At 44.1% G+C, this 15267-nt stretch overlaps 1 protein-coding gene across 11 annotated transcripts in view; it reads left to right on the top strand.

Annotated features, from left to right (window-relative positions):
- HRH1 (histamine receptor H1) overlaps positions 1 to 15267 on the top strand; it is a 266814-nt gene that overhangs the window by 148450 nt on the left and 103097 nt on the right. Inside the window, exon 3 of one of the 11 annotated variants that reach the window (XM_056524277.1) lies at positions 7369 to 7476. The exons of 8 other annotated variants lie outside the window; for them this stretch is intronic. The gene's annotated coding sequence lies outside the window, so the exon portion shown is untranslated. Of the gene's footprint in view, positions 1 to 7368; positions 7514 to 15267 lie in introns of those variants that run through there. 2 more of the 11 variants (XM_056524282.1, XM_056524285.1) reach the window with 2 other exon arrangements.

Genomic DNA, 15267 nt, shown 5'->3' with positions numbered 1-15267 from the left:
TGAATTTCATTCTAGAGAAAAATATGGATTCCGTTTTGCCGGGCTGGAAAGGATCGAACATGGATATGCTGGTAAAAATAGAGAAGAAATACTATTAAGAAATGAAACGAAATGGATTCTTCGTTTAGAAGCAATGGGGCCTTTAGGTCTTAATGAACGTACTGAGCTCAGTGCATTATTAACATAAACAGAAATCTTAGGTGTATCACACAGTTGTTTTTAACATTTTAATTGCACATGCCTTTTGTTTGGTTCATTTCCATGACAATGGAGGGGAGGGCTATTTAAATGTGTTTCCGGCTGGAAGACGATGTGGGCCAGTTGAAGCATATTTTGCGAAACGGCACCGTAGCCCCGAACGAACGTCCCCCTGTGTTCTGTCCACCCGTGTCTTGCACTGTTTATACCCTTCATGGATTAATAAAGAAGTCTGAAGTTTACATATTTGGTGAATCGCCCTGGTTTTCTTTCCTCTTTTCTATTGAGAATGTCCAACTGTGTTTTCAGCCACTTAAAGGGAACCAATCAGCAGATTTAAGCATATATAACGCTCGATAATGCGTTATATATGCTAAAATCATTATCCTGACTTACACTCACCAGTTCCGTTCGCTGGCCGTGGCCCCGACGGCTTGAATGACGACTCGCGTCACTGCTCTGCTCCCTAAGCAGACGGAGCAGAGCGATGATGCAAGCTGTCATTCAAGCCGTCGGGGCCACGGCCAAGGTGTAAGCCCCCACCCATGGGACTACTTGCCGGGCAGCCGGGGGGAACTTTATAACTTAATATCTTCACCATCCTTGGGGGCACAAACGTCCCCCAGGGATAGTGAGGATAATGATTTTAGCATATATAACGCGTTGTCGAGCTTTATACATGCTAAAATCTGCTGATTGGTTCCCTATAATCGCCAGGCATCATAAGCAATTGGCAGAATTTAATTACTTCCAAGGTGTCTTAGAAACAACAAATACATTTTTTTTAAATATAATGATGTGGAAATGTCAGAATTCCTGACTTATTAAAATATAAATTTTTACCGTAAAGTGTACTGCTGAAAACAAAATCCTCACAAATTTAAAAACTGCAGATTTTTTCCAATTTCCCCACACAAATTATTATTATACTTTTGCTTATCCATACATTTTGTGGTAAGGCCTCTTTCACATTGCTGTCAGGCTCAACTATATGGAGCTCAGTCAGCAATTCCGTCATTCTTAAACTACTGGATCTCCGATGGACCCCATTCAAGTCAGTGGGATCCATCAGGACCTGGTGCTGAACCAGAGTAGAACAGTAATGTGAACTTAGTCTAAAATAAATAGATGACCTATAAAAAATAAGAGTTATGGCTCTTAAAAGGCTAGGACAAAAAAAAATGTAAACTGGAGGTTAACCGCATCTCTGACATCTAATATAAAATTGACGGGGTACATTGGAAAAGAGGTGGGTGTTGCTATCCATGCCCATCTGACTTTCCTTGAGGCCCAGGCCACTAAGCCCAGTGTAGGGACCGTCACTCAGTTGGGAGCCATTGATGAGGATGAATCCTCCAAGTTGGTAGGGACAGTGATTTGGGGCAAGTTAATATTTGCATTACTCCCACCTAGACATGACAAGCAGCTCCCTTGTTGTAGGTACTAAAATTGAATAAAATTTGTTAAATCTTAATACTCCTGCTTTTGACCATGCATAATAAAAGGGGGAAAAAGATAAGTTGCTGCAGCAAGCAGATATATATATCTTATATTGTTACATTAGCATCATTAAGCTTCATGGATGTTTTTGTATAACTTGGGTTTTACCAATTCTTATATGTGGATAATTTCCTCTAATGTATCTTCAAAAAGCTTCTGTTAAATATCCTTGAAAATAACTTGTCCATGACTAATATCATGTGTATCTATAACTTCCATTGTATGACTGTTCCCATATTAAACCATGCTGGGGATTGTAATGCTTGTTCTGAGACATTAGTCATGTTATAAATGAATCTGCATATACATAGTTATGTATCTATTATGTTCAATATATCAAAGAAATTAAATAAATTAACTCATTTGGACCAAGTTTCCAGCCAACTATGAAGTTCAAACTTTAAAAGGATTTAAAGGTACCCCATCCTTGCAAACACCCGTCAGAGCTGTTAGCAACATATTATTGAGCAGAAGAAGCTGAGCTGTTTGATATAGTATAATAAGTACAATTTGTTCTCTTTCTGTATTTAGGACTCAAATAGCTGCCCAGTAGACACCTAATCACCAAAAGAGCCAGGCTTTAAAATAATTATCCAGTATAAAAAAAAAAAATCCCCTGCTCGCAAGATAGGGGATAAGTGTCAGATCGAGGAAGGTCCAACCGCTGGGATCCCCCTCGATCTCCTGCCTGGTGCCCAGCTCTTTGCATGAACGATGCTGTGTCCACCACGGCACAAAGTGGTGGCTGACATGCCTCCATGCAGCTCTATGGCAGAGCCACAGATACACGAACGCTGTATCTCCAGCTCTCCCATAGAGATGCATGGATGGGGTCGGTTGGCCACTGCTTCGAGCCATGTTTGACATCCCAACTATCCTTTCATGGTGATAGTTGGGACACCTGGCAGGAGATTGCAGGGGGTACCCACCATGATCTGACACTTACCCCCTATCCTGCAGAATAAACAATATCAGGCTGGAAATAGAGTAACCCACAAACTGAAGTTTCATAGGATGTATGGAACTAGCTGTTTTGCTCCTAGCTTTACCCAAAAGTCTATTCTCCCATTGAAGCTGCAATTCCCAACTGTGGGGTGCAGGTTTCTAAAGGTCTGTAGCATGGCAGCCACTTGCTTCTGGGCCCAGCCTGAAGTCAAGCATGGCCCCTGGATAATGTTGGTTGATGTACATATTCTTTCCACACTCAATATAGCTGTTTCTTTTTTCACTTCAATCTATCACTTTCTGTACTTCTTAGGTTGGAAAAGGATAAGACAATCACTAAGCAATCCTCGGTATAAGGCTAACTCTTCACAGAGATATAGGCTTGACACCTCCAATCTGCTTGGCACTCTCTATTAGACTTTTGCTGCAAATCCTATTCTAGGGAGAGATTGCACTGAACACAACATAACAAGAAAAAGCATGGCCTACTGGGTGGGTGTGGTGTCCAAAAAAAGAGGTGTGGTTGCACCACTTCAGAAGGTGAAAACTACACATTCTAAATATGTGCCAGATTTCCAAGCACCATAAGACACTGTTAAAAAAACTGGTGCATTCCGAGTCAGTGCCTTGTAACTTCCACATCCTTTATCACATTACGACCTTAAATAGGGTATTGTAACATAACTAACAGTGAGTAACCAAAGTCTTCTAAACATTTATTTCAGTGAGCCAAGTCGCGAAGACCTCCATGAGTAGACTTTATCTGTGTTTTCCTATGCAAAGGATGGGCTGTGTTTTCCTATAGCAGCACCTAAATTGCTTCAAGTGTTTCTAGAGACTTACAAAATTACTCCTACTAAGAAAACTACAGGGGAAAAGGGGATTATTACCAGTTTGTCATTATTAAAGCTAAAGACTGTAAACTTGTCACCACGCTGTGCTGTAAGAAGACTGTATGCTATATTGATGTGCAGAGAGAAATCTTCAAGTAAAGTGCTGTTCATGTTTCAGGTTGACACCTCTGATGGGTTAAATTTATTTTTACCTACCATTACAGGAACACCAGCACCCAGACAGCCTAGAGTACCCTGAGTTCAAAGACTACTGTCACGATTCGGCTTACGGGTTGTGGATCCGCTGTGTCAGCGAGGGATTGGCGTGGACCGTGCTAGTGGACCGGTTCTAAGAGGCTACTGGTTTTCACCAGAGCCCGCCGCAAAGCGGGATGGTCTTGCTGCGGCAGTAGCAACCAGGTCGTATCCACTAGCAACGGCTCAACCTCACTGACTGCTGAGAAGGCGTGGGACAGAAGGACTAGGCAGAGGCAAGGTCAGACGTAGCAGAAGGTCGGGGGCAGGCGGCAAGGTTCGTAGTCAGGATGGATAGCAGAAGTTCAGGTACACAGGCTTTGGACACACTAAACGCTTTCACTGGCACAAGGCAACAAGATCCGGCAAGGGAGTGCAAGGGAGGAGATCAGATATAGCCAGGGAGCAGGTGGAAGCCAATTAAGCTAATTGGGCCAGGCACCAATCATTGGTGCACTGGCCCTTTAAGTCTCAGAGAGCTGGCGCGCGCGCGCCCTAGAGAGCGGAGCCGCGCGCGCCAGCACATGACAGCAGGGGACCGGGACGGGTAAGTGACCTGGGATGCGATTCGCGAGCGGGCGCGTCCCGCTGTGCGAATCGCATCCCCGCCGGCCATGACAGTGCAGCGCTCCCGGTCAGCGGGACTGACCGGGGCGCTGCAGGGAGAAAGGCGCCGTGAGCGCTCCGGGGAGGAGCGGAGACCCGGAGCGCTAGGCGTAACAACTACCTTTATATGTGCAGACAAAAAATACAAAGGTTGCTGAGACCACAGGAGGATATTGAGGGTCTAGGCAAGGTACCGTAATACAATAGACTACTACTTCTACTCCCAGCTGGCCCTGTACTACCTCTCTTACCCTTCTTGTGGGCACCAAACTTTTTACTAATAGACTATATTAAATGAGATCCAGGATTTTTTCAGGGACAAAGAGCAGATAATGCTCGCGAATGAATTGACTAACTAACTAAGTAACTAATTAAAGGACAACTGCAGCGGAAAACTGTGGATTGGGGATAAGTGTTTGATCGCGGGGGGTCCGACCGGTAGGACCCCCGCAATCTCCTAAACGGGGCCCCAGCATAACCACACAGTGTGAGCGCTAATGCGTGTAGCATCGACCTGAGAGGTCGACAGTTACGCCCCTCCCCACCCTGTCCCCATACAGTTCTATGGGAGAGGTGGGGAGGCACAAACGCTGCCTCCCCATCTCTCCCATAGAGTTACATGGAGGAGGCGTGTTGGCCGCCACATCATCCTGTGGCCGTGGCCCCCGCTGGGGTCCCAGCGTTAAACCCCCCCCCGGGATCAAACACTTATCCCCTATCCTGTGGCTAGGGGATGTGTTTTCTGCTGCAGATGTCCTTTAATTAATTAATTAACAAACAATTACATAATAAATGCTTTGAGGTAGAGATGAACAAAGCTATTTGGCATGAATTGTATTCCATCCAAATTTCACAAAAACTTGTGGTTTTTTTTCCAATTTGTATTATCCCTGCACCTGTACACTAAGCAGCCTGAAAGTAAGCGATGATGCTGTATGCATTGCAGCTTCCACTCACTACATTTGGTACTCTATATGTGGTGTACCAGCACCAATAGCTCGCCTGTCGCTTTGGACTGCTTCAGGCAGCTTGGCAGCACATGGTGTATTTATTGCATAATAATATATTTTTCTAAATTAATTCTATTGCTGTTATTTGTATATATGTTATTAATATGTTACTGTACCCTTAAGTGAGAGCAGTGTGAACCCCATGTGACCCTGCCTGCCATGGTAACCCCTAAAGTCTTCCCTATATAGTGTAGTGAGGGAGGAGTTGCCCTAGTTTTAGTGTAAGCTGAGCTACAGTGAGGTTCAGGTGTGTTGTGCTGTGTGCTCTGAGGAAAGGCCTAGCTCAACTCAACTCTCTCTGGTCATCCTACAAGAATCTCCCGTACGGTGGAAGGTCATGTCCCGGCGAATAAGGCTTCAATACCTTGACAGGACCCTACTTAACAGGATTTATCTACCTGTCTTAAAAGTCAGTATAAATCTGTGGTAGCCGTTGGGGGGTGTATGGTAGGAGTGGTATGGTATAGTTATAGAAGGGGTTAATGTTAACCCTAGAGTTCGTGACACCAGGCTGAGGGCTGGTATGCTGAATTAATGTTCCAGCCTATCGCCGCCCTTCCCAGTAACGATAGGTGCATAAAATAACTGAAAGTCCACAAAGAAATTTGAACTTGTACTTGGATAACTTTTTACTGAAGTGCTTGCAATATCCACGGCACAGTAACAGTCTCATACAAACAGTCCTTAGGTTGCTAAGGGACTGGCAGTGGTTGCGGACCTTGAGCTAGATATACAGTCTCTGAATTTAGGGAGAGATTTGCAGATCCGTCCGGATTTAGGGGAATTAATAGGTCCGGTGATGCTGCAGAGTGTTTGGGAATTGATACACTCTATAATTAGATTGTTCAGAAGTCGCCGCAAGGCTCATGCCTAACTCACTGCGTTAACTGCTGCGCAGATCCTTCTCTCATGACAGCCCACAAGGTAAGAGAGATGTTGCTAGCTTAGCAACCCAGGAACAAGAGACAGAAAAGATGGGCGCCGCTCCCTTATATGGGCAGGGGGCAGGGCGAATCTGATCGGTCCGAACATCGGCCATTCACCATTACATGGGATTGCTTACGTCACAGGGCCTCCAAAGGTCCTTAAGCTTAATACCATAGCGTTCACCTAGTCACATGACCCGCAGGTCCTGCAACGCTATGAAAACAAGTCATTTACCATTTATTTACATATTTTATTCTATTTACATTAACCTTTGAATAACTTAGTGATTTATACACTAGAATAGAGGCGACTAGGGATTAAATAAGTGACAGGGATCCCTACGTCCTAGGGACTCTGGCTATGGGGACCCATACATAAATAGGTACCATATACGATGCGGTACTTGGACACCACAAACCCCCTTACTAAAGATAAGTCGGCCTCGACATCTGTCCCCTGAGACAGAGGGACTAGGACTAGAACAGGATGCTATAGAACAGGATGATCTGTACTTTTGCTATACATCCTAAGTAGACTAAACACATTAGAAATCTATCTAGGCATTTTGATACTATCTAGACATTTAGTGCTATCTAGACATTTAGTGCTATCTAGACATTTAATGCTATCTAGACATTTAAAGCTATCTAGACATTTAAAGCTATTTAGACATTTAAAGAAGCTATCTATCCTTTAGTTTCGAGCTTCCTATACAACTTTATAAAACTTATTATACATTTGAAGCTTACTAGGCAATTAGGTCTCACTAGACAATTAGATAGCTACCTAAGACATTTTTATTAGCTCTCTATACATTTTTATGAGGCTAACCTGAACATTAGCACATAATTCTATACAAAAGGCTAACTAGACATTAGTGCAGCTCTCTATACAGTTAGCTTCAAGCTGACTAGACATATGTATTATCTCACACATCCTATGCGCCAACAATAAGTTACCTGTTAGTTAGTACACGAAAGGTATACCGGCTAGCCGGAAGCTAGGTCACAGTAAGGATGGCTGCTAGGGTCTATGGACTACATGCTATTTACCCCTAAAGCACTTTCAAAACAACCTATCCATTTTATTCATAGGATTACGTGTTTAATTCTGTATTTGCAAGAGCACCTACTGGCCAGGCAGAGCATCTCACACACGCAATGAAAGGAGAAAGAAGTGCACCTAACAGAGGCAGGAATTGGGTATCAATATGTTACAATTCCTTAAGTGTTCTCTTAAGTGAGATATTTATTTTGATTTATGTATTAGAGAAATTTTGAGGTAGTACATTGAGTAATCTAGGATACTATGTGCAAGTACTAGTTGAAAGGGAATCCTCCCTATCCTTTTTGATTGAGACAGGTGCTAGCGATGGGCGACAACAATAATACTACCCTCGGAGGAGCCGAGGTGTCCCCTGCTGAGTTACCTACTAAACACCTTGAGTTTATTATATATTTGTATGTACAAGAATTAGTTATGTTTTTAGTGTTGAGTGTACACGTGCAGTACGTCGATATTTTCCATGTACAACTCTAACTTCCTTTTTACGTACATAGACATTAGACTATCTTTTCTATGTATAAACCTCGCTTACTATTTATGTACACAGACACAAGGACATCTTTCTGTGTACAGAACTATATACAAATTTACCCTATATTTATCAACACTCCAACATATTTCAGGTGCATTCATCCGATAAGTGCAACATTTATCATAAGAGTTCTCATGAAGTTGGTGGTATATACAGGAAGTAGGCATGTAAGGATCAGCAGTCCACCTACACTAGGAGTCCAAAAGAAAATATACAAATTGGCGTGTAAGGATCAGCAGTCCACCTACACTAGGAGTCCAAAATAAAAGTGAACACGGCTTTAACCACAACTCAGCAGGGTACAGTCCTTGATGAATCTCCTACAGGCTAGGAGTCTCTTGACTTAATAGTCAGGCACAAGCTTGGTGGTTACGTTGCTGAACTTTAAACTGAAACAAACTTAGCACAGTCCTGCTAGGCACTTTTCTTGAACTTGGTTACTGCAAGACAAAAAAGGGTTAGACAGAAAACAATATGACATTACTTTAGAGTCTCTTTAGAAGATGTTCTTCCTTACTTTTGTAGTGCCTCTCTTGGTTCCTCTATTTCTGCCAACGTCAGGGGCAGGATTAGACTTAACATAGCTTTGCCACACCACATTGGTGAGGATGGAGTTGTGGAAAGCAGCTTGAGAAGGGGTTATAGGCTTACTAGCCAGGATCAAAGTGGGGCAATAGGGCTTGAGCACCATCTCCAAATTAGGAGCAAACCATGACCCTTTTGTTGTTACCCTGGAAGCAGGCAAACTCTCCATGTCAGAAGAGGGCCCTGGTACATACGTTGGTACCTGTGCAGGAGGCAAACTCTCATTGCTCTGAGAGGGCCTAGGTACGGTCTTTGGTGCCCGCAATTTGGGTTTGCTTTCTTGAACTTGAGCAGGACTTGACTCTCAACGATCTGTAGAAAATGAAGAACTTGACTCTTTACTGTGCATAGAAGATGTTGAACTTGACTCTTTATTGTACATAGAAGATGATGAACTTGACTCTTTATTGTACATAGAAGATGATGAACTTGACTCTTTAGGCTCCTTCTCCTTGGGTGGAGGCTTAAGGAGCAGACCTTTTCGGCCTCAAGTTGAAGGGGTCGGACTCCCAATCCGTTGATGGGAAATATTTGAAAGGAAGCTGGGTTGGGGCTGTTGGTCTTGTGACCGCTGCAGCCCATTCTCCACGAAGGCTCTGGACGGGGGTGTACTCCACAATTTCACCCACCTCCAAGGTATTGAACTTCTTATGGAGATATGGCCTTTGCACTGATCACCGGTTTACGAGGATGGTCTGCCCAGTGTGGCAGTCAAGGAGTGTCCCATAACCTCTGACCTTGTCGAACTTGGCCACAGTTGCTCTTCTCCTTTCCAATGGCTCCTCCCATTCTCGGGGCTGATCCCATTTACGGATGTACAATGCCTCCATTTCTTTGGTATTTTCTTGATACTGCACTCTTTCTTCATAAGGCAAGTGTAGGTGCTTTGGAGCATAGAGTTCTCTATATCGGGCCTTTAGCTTTTCCATCAATTCAGCCAGCTCGGTTTCTTGACGGGCCCTTTCCCTTTCTGCAGTTGGGATTGGTGGGAGTGTCTTCCCAGGTAACGGTTGAAGTACTCTGTGCATGTACTCGATCAGCTCCGGCTCATCTCCGAACACCCATTGTGGCAATTTTGGAGAGCACGGTCGTGCACTTGGCAAACTTGATCGAGGAATGACCTCAGGGCTGGAGGAGGAGGAATAGGCCACCTCTGGTGGGGTACTCACAGCAGACTCCTCCGATGAAATCTCGGCCCACAAGCCAAGGGTCCTGTGGTGAGGGGACAATCTCACCGGTGTCCCTGCACTGTTCGCTGGAGGTGTCTCCGGCCAATCGTCATCATCATCATCAGGCAGTGGGGGAAGATTGCAGGCCCCCTCTTCGTCCAATGACAACCGCTGCAGACGGTCAGCAAGTTCTTGAAAAAGTTGGACTGCGACTGCCACAACTTTCCGTGTTTCCGGCGCCATTTTGCCAACTTGGCCACGTGGAACGCTGCTCTCCGCCATGTCTGTACTCTCCTGCTCTCTCTGCAGACTGAAGAGGTTGTTCTGCGTGGAGTCTTTTATAGTAGGCTTCTCCAAAATGGCGCTGGGCAGGAAGGACACTATCAGTGCAGCCCCGACTTCCGGTCCCTCCAGAAACTCCTGTGTCTCCAAGTTCCCTTTTGGCTGCAACACAGCAACTTTGTGGCACCGCCCAGGGGCGGGGCGGGGCTCAGAGCGGGCTTTCTTTGCGCGCTTTTCTGGTAACAGTTGAGGTCCACCCTTGCTGATTGGACCTGAGGATCGCAGCATAAATTCGTTGAGCAGTTTGCACATTGTAGTTGCAAGCAGATTTTCACCTCCCCCCTTACTTTTCTCTTGGCCCCCTTGTATGGTGCACCACAAGCACCGTTCTTAAGCACAGCAACACATGAATAAAGTTCGCTTTCTGGGGGGAGTACATTTTCACTAGTGGCAAGGTAGGCACACACCCGAATCCTGTTCGTGCAACGCCAAAAAGGCTTTGTGGTAGCCCTTGAGGGGTGTATGGTAGTGGTGGTATGGTATAGGTATAGAAGGGGTTAATGTTAACCCTAGAGTTCGTGACGCCAGGCTTAGGACTGGTATGCTGAATCAATGTTCCGGCCTATCGCCGCCCTTCCCAGTAACGATAGGTGCATAAAATAACTGAAGGTCCACAAAGAGATTTGAACTTGAACTTGAATAACTTTTTACTGAAGTGCTTGCAATATCCACGGCACAGTAACAGTCTCATACAAACAGTCCTTAGGTTGCTTAGTGACTGGCAGTGGTAGCGGACCTTGAGCTAGATATACAGTCTCTGAATTTAGGGAGAGATTTGCAGATCCGTCCGGATTTAGGGGAATTATTAGGTCCGGTAATGCTGCAGAGTGTTTGGGAATTGATACACACTATAATTAGATTGTTCAGCCATCGCCGCAAGGCTAGCCTAACTAACTGCTGCGCAGATCCTTCTTTCATGACAGCCCACGAGGTAAGAGAGATGTCGCTAGCTTAACAACCCAGGAACAAGAGGGAGAAAAGATGGGCGCCGCTCCCTTATATTGGCAGGGGGTGGGGCGAATCTGATTGGTCCGAACATCTGCCATTCACCATTACATGGTGTAATGGGATTGCTTACATCACAGGGCCTCCAAAGGCCCTTAAGCTTAATACCATAGAGTTCACCTAGTCACATGACCTGCAGGTCCTACAACGCTATGGAAACAAGTAATTAACCATTTATTTACATATGTTATTCTATTTACATTAACCTTTAACTTAGTGATTTATACACTAGAATAGAGGCGACTAGGGATTAAATAAGTGACAGGGATCCCTATGTCCTAGGGACTCTGGCTATGGGGACCCATACATAAATAGGTACCATATACGATGCGGTACTGGGACACCACAAATCTGTTTGGTGAAAGCGCCAGAAGTCCCAGCAAGGCAACAGGGCTCCCAAGAGGTTACACTGCACTCTCTCACCCAAAACCAACTGTCCATGTAATACCATCTACACCAAGCTCAGTAAGGACAGTTATCCATAACCTGACGTTGTGTGTTCATTTACTCCCCGTGTCTGGCCCAGGAGAAGCTGTCTCCAACCTTGGACCGTGTATAAGATAATGGTGCCCTGGTGTCATGAAGTAATCAGGTATTCTTACTAACACCCCGTGGCTACCACAAATATATTGTAGAATAACTAGGATTCCTTCACATTCTTTGCATTGGCAACCACAGGGCAATTGGGCACTTCTGAATCTAAATCAGGATCTGAATCCGAAAACAAAAATGACAGATTTAAAGAATTAGGACCCAAAATAAATCCTGAGAGATCTGCTCACGCATACTTTGTGCCTTTCATTACAAAATAACTGCAAAATTCACAAAAGTGACGATCTGGTCAACTTTTGTTTAGAGGAAATCAACTTGAGAATTAATACATTTTAGACAACCTCAAGTTATTATACAACCTCAATTCCTAAACTTTGAGACAAGCCCTCATTTTAGTCTAATAAATGTACTCCAAAGAACACAAAATCCATAGTGGTCAGAATTCTTAAAAAGGACGTTCTGTATCTCTATTCAATCTCCCCTTGTTAATTTGAGCATTGATAGAATGTGATCTTTGTGTCGGTAAGAGACTTCACCATGGTGACTGTGTCCTCATCATAAATCTCAGCCATTTAGCAGCTAATTATGAGGCTCTTCAAGATATTACGGCACTTACGCCAGGCCAACAAGCAATGATTATCTATGTCACATTGTTCGAGGCAACCACTTAAAGTCAGAGATCATTAGGTGTGTTTTTTTTATTTGGCTTATTAAACTAGACCTATTAGTCCTAAAGCAGAGATGTATACTCTTGTTATGACATAAATGTTGACCACCCATATGTGTTTTTACGTCACATGGGCGGTCACTGAATATGGAGCAGCCTCAAAAACAAAGTAAAAAATAATGCAAAGTAAAAAGTACAAGTATTCGAGCAAAAAACAAGCCCTTATATTGTTCTGTAGATCGTAACATAACAGTGATATGGCTATTAGAAGGTGGGTGGTGAATAAAATAAAAATTTTAAATTAATTGGTCTCTTAAGGGTTAAAAATTAAGCTAGAGAACAGGGGGGCTCCATAGCAAAAGTCAACATAAGGCCTACTCCCAGATTTCTCTCACATATTCCCCATACCAATGTGACAAGAGGGCATGGTTCCAGTTTACCCCTGTGATTTTATGAGGATTTTTATGTGAAGGGGTGCTACCTTTTCTTCCAGGAGAGAACTACTTTGCATATCTTTTTTCCAAAATTCCCAGTGAAGCAAGAATGGCCTATAAGTTTCCACATGACTTGGGTTACTTTCCTTACAGTGTACCTGTCATATCACAGAAAAAATAAATGCTTATATATGTTACTCCCTAGATCATGCAGATGGTATACATGTCTTTTTATGTGTCTAGCTTCTGTATTTGGCTCACAAATTCCTCTGTTCTGCTGCTTACTTTTTCTGACATCCACTGCTCAGGAAGGAATGTGTCCCAGGCAAGCACTGAGCCCGCCCTCACTCACCATGCGTTCACTTCCTCTCTGAGTCTGCTGTGCTCTGCTGGGTCTCTGCAGGCAACTCAGTAACCCCTCCTATCTGTTTTTATGCTGTCCTCACTTCCTGGACTTTGTCCCTGCCTGTGCTTCAGCTGGGACAAAGATGATGCTGAAGCCTGACAGGATTATGTACTGGATGGCATGGGGACCTCTTGTGATCTTTTTTATGAGCCATGATTTCTATAAAAGGCTCATCCTCATAGCAAACCTTTCTTGCTCTGGATAGTTCCTAAAATGGAAAGAGGTGTCAGCAGAGAGCATTGTGTTCAGGCAGAAAGGAAATTCAAAAAGAAAAGAACTTCCTCTGAAGTATACAGCAGCTGATAAGTACTGGAAATTTTAAGATTTTATGATAGGAGTAATTTACAAATCTGTTTAACTTTCTGGCATCAGTTGATTTAAAAGAAAATGTTTTCCAGTGGAGTACCCCATTAATTCTCCCATTTAACCCCTTAAGGACGCAGCCCTATTTCACCTTAAGAACTGAGCCCTTTTTCGCAATTCTGAACACCGTTGCTTTGCGAATTAATAACTCGAAAACGTTTTCACCGAATATTCTGATTCTGAGATTGTTTTTTCGTGACATATTCTACTTTATTTTGGTGGTTAATTTTCAGCGTTACTTGCATCCTTTTTTGGTGAAAAATCCCCAAATGTCATGAAAATTTAGAAAATTTAGCATTTTTCTAAATTTGAAGCTCTCCACTTGTAAGGAAAATGGATATTCCCAATCAATTTTATTTTTATTCACAAATACAATATGTCCACTCTATGTTGGAATCATAAAATGGACATATTTTTGCTTTTTGAAAAAATTAGAGGGCTTCAAAGTAAAGCAGCAATTTTCAAAAAATGTCATGAAAATTTTAAAATCTGAAGGGACAGATGTTACAGAACTACAACTCCCAGCATGCCTCGGCAGTCTAGGCATGCTGAGAGTTGTAGCTTGGCAATATCTGGCGAGCTACCGTTTGGGCACCACTGTAACAGTGGTCTCCAAACTGTGACCCTCTAGATGTTGCAAAACTACAACTCCCAGCATGCCTAGACAGCCTTTGGCTGCTGAGCATGCCGGGAGTTGCAGTTTGGCCTTCCTAGTGGCTGCCACAGTAAAGATCGCTTTACTTTCACTTTCATACCCCCCCCCTCCGTCCCCCCCCCCACCCCCGCCATTTCCCTACCTGTGCCTGTCTCCAGCGACGATCGGGGGTCCCCAAGCATCTTCTCCTCCAGGTACCGGCGTCCATCTTCTCCCCACGTTCCCTACGACATCCAGGGGTAGGCAGAACGGGGGGTGCCATGCCACGGGGGGTTGCCAACCCACTGTCCTGCGCTGCCATTGGTCAGAATCAGTTCTGAACAATGGCAGGGGATAGGAGGAGATCGCAGCAACGCGACCTTGCTCCTAGCCCTCAGGATGATCGGGGCTGTCATGCAATTTTCTGCGATTGCCGACATGGAGAGGTCTCAGGACCCCCCTGGGTGATGTGCCGGGATGCCTGCTGAATGATTTCAGCAGGAATCCTGGTCCGGTCCCCAACCGGCTAGCGGCGGGGACCGGAATTCCCACTGGCATATGCATACGCCCCACGTCCTTAAGGACTCGGGATGCAGGGCGTATGCATACGCCCGGCGTCCTGAAGAGGTTAAGGAGAATTATTACTCCTACAGTTCTCTGAAACATTTTATTGAGGAAACAGGGAGTAGAAGTTTATTAACAGAGATCCTAGTGAGCCTCTCCTGGTGTATGTGCCACAATATCTGGATAAAAAAAGAAAGTGGAAAGCAATTACAAAAGCTAAATTAGACACACAGTGGTACCTGTTACATAAGACTCAAGTTACAATTTTTTCAACATGTACAGAATGGTAGTACAACACTACACAACACTACTGGCAATCTGGGGCAAATGTGACTGACTAGTCCAGTGGTCATTCCACCGGTGAGAGGAATTTGCAGCCACGCTTTTTATGATTCAGATGACCTCCCCCTTTTACAAGCATAATTCAAATTATACACTAAAGATGTGGTAATAGATTGGTGATCTATAGTGCCAAATGTTACAGGGTGGTCAAAAAAGAACCAATAGAAAATAGTTGCTGTCACATTTATCCCTTCAGGAATGATTTATTGGGATTCTGTTATTATCTTTAAAGGTTGGATTTAGTAGAGGATGCTGTTTTTAACTGTCATTTTAATACTCCTGCTGGCATGCTACATGGATTGGAGGAGTTCCGTCATTCATGGATGGTCACAG

Source organism: Hyla sarda, chromosome 6, assembly GCF_029499605.1.
Source record: "Hyla sarda isolate aHylSar1 chromosome 6, aHylSar1.hap1, whole genome shotgun sequence".
Taxonomy (NCBI): Eukaryota; Metazoa; Chordata; class Amphibia; order Anura; family Hylidae; genus Hyla; species Hyla sarda.
The sequence above is the reverse complement of the archived record's forward strand: the minus strand, read 5'-3'. Positions and strand labels throughout refer to the sequence as shown.